A 1,754-nucleotide genomic window follows, 5' to 3' on the forward strand; every position below is an offset into this window, starting at 1 on the left:
CTGATCCTTAATCATATAACGAGCTAAAGTCCCACCGGGTCAGTCTGTATTTCACTGACTTTCTAAGTCGAGTGTAATTTCTCTTTTATTTGACTTTTTTCATCAAGATCTGTGAAAAACAGAAATGCAGTGGAGAGGTTTGTGCCATCTGCTACTGTAATGGGCAGCCCTGTTGCAACACCTTGCCATTTAAACAGATAGAAAGCTATGATTATTTTATTAAAGGCCCTGTTCACTGCTCACTAAAGGCATGGATTTTCCTCTGGTTGGATTTCTGGAGCTATCCCACAAATGATGCAATATTGCTATGGAACAATAAAAAATGATAACAGTGTAAGCTGTCAGTTATGGACGGAACTTTTAAGGAACGCGTGTAACAGTATTGGTAAGTGGGGCTAGTAGTCAATTGCAACTGTGCTAAATTAGTTAGATTAATCCTATGTGGGTTAACACCAGATTTTATCCAAGCAGATTCCCTTTAGGCTCCAACTACAATTTCTGGACTGGACATAAATGTCATAAATGCATTCTCTCAGTGAAAAAGTGAAAATGTTGAATCAAAAAATAAATGTGGACTTTGGATTCAGCTTGCTGCATTGCTCTACTTGTGGCAGAGACAGTCCAAAGATTCACATGATTGCAGTGTGTTTCTCAGGAGGGAGCACTCTGATCTCTAAATCGCAAAGTTTCACTATTAGCTACAGCCCAGTCACCTATATAGTCTCCCATTGACTTTAGGGGGCGTGTCAGCCTCACACAGGCCATATGTTGGCTAGTTGATCATGTGACGTCTCCCTGTCCAAAAAACAAAAAAACAAACAAAAAAAAAAACAGAAAGAAAGAAAGAAAGAGAACGGCTAGTGTTTGATAACATCGCAGGAAAATATGAAGGAAAATAGATTCCGCACTCAGCAGTGGGCATTGCAATTTCACATGTAATATTGTGATATCCTGTAATATTTCTTTGCTTTTATTGGAATGAGTGGTCATCTACTGTAGATGCAGTCAATTAAAAAAATTTATACTAATATTCCTATGACGGCTTAGCCTACTTTGTGTTACTCAGCGCTGGCTTTTTGGCGAGCTTATTTTATACTTAATATTATTTTTATCCCCTATTACATCACTGCGATGGTCCTGTAATATGTTTATACGGCATTTTGACTTTGTTTTTGCACATCCGAGTAAAAAAACAAAAAACAAAAAAAAGCTCATTGTTGTTTGAACTAAAAGTTTGAAATTTTTCATATCTAAGGACATTTAATGAGTGTCCTGCTGGATCTTCTGTTAATATGAGCAATGACTGTGGCTTTCACTTCGGTTCTGCTGATAACAGCTAAGAGATAACAGCAGGATAACAGGACTCAGCGCCACATCGGATGCTTCTTCTTCTTCTTCTCTTTTTTTCCCCCCAAAACAACCACTGGGCTGCTCTCAGGAAGTACTGTATGAATATTAATATGGATGCAAATGCTCAGTGAGGATGCCCAGCGCTTGAACCAACACAGCGCGCTGACATCTGCGCATTTTTGTTTTGACGTTTTTCTTTTTTTTTTTTCCTGTTCATCCCTGAATTTGAAAGCGTGTTTCTTTTGCGGATGATTTAAAACACGCACACACAAGGATGGTGTCGTCTGGGGAGCATTTTAACGTCGCATTGAATTGCATATTGGTTTTCAATAAGATCTCGCACCGGCCAGTCTACAGCGAACCTCGGTAGTACAGTGCGCTGTTTATCAAAAAAATGGAAGACC

Source organism: Archocentrus centrarchus, chromosome 14 (assembly GCF_007364275.1).
Source record: "Archocentrus centrarchus isolate MPI-CPG fArcCen1 chromosome 14, fArcCen1, whole genome shotgun sequence".
NCBI classification, from domain to species: Eukaryota; Metazoa; Chordata; class Actinopteri; order Cichliformes; family Cichlidae; genus Archocentrus; species Archocentrus centrarchus.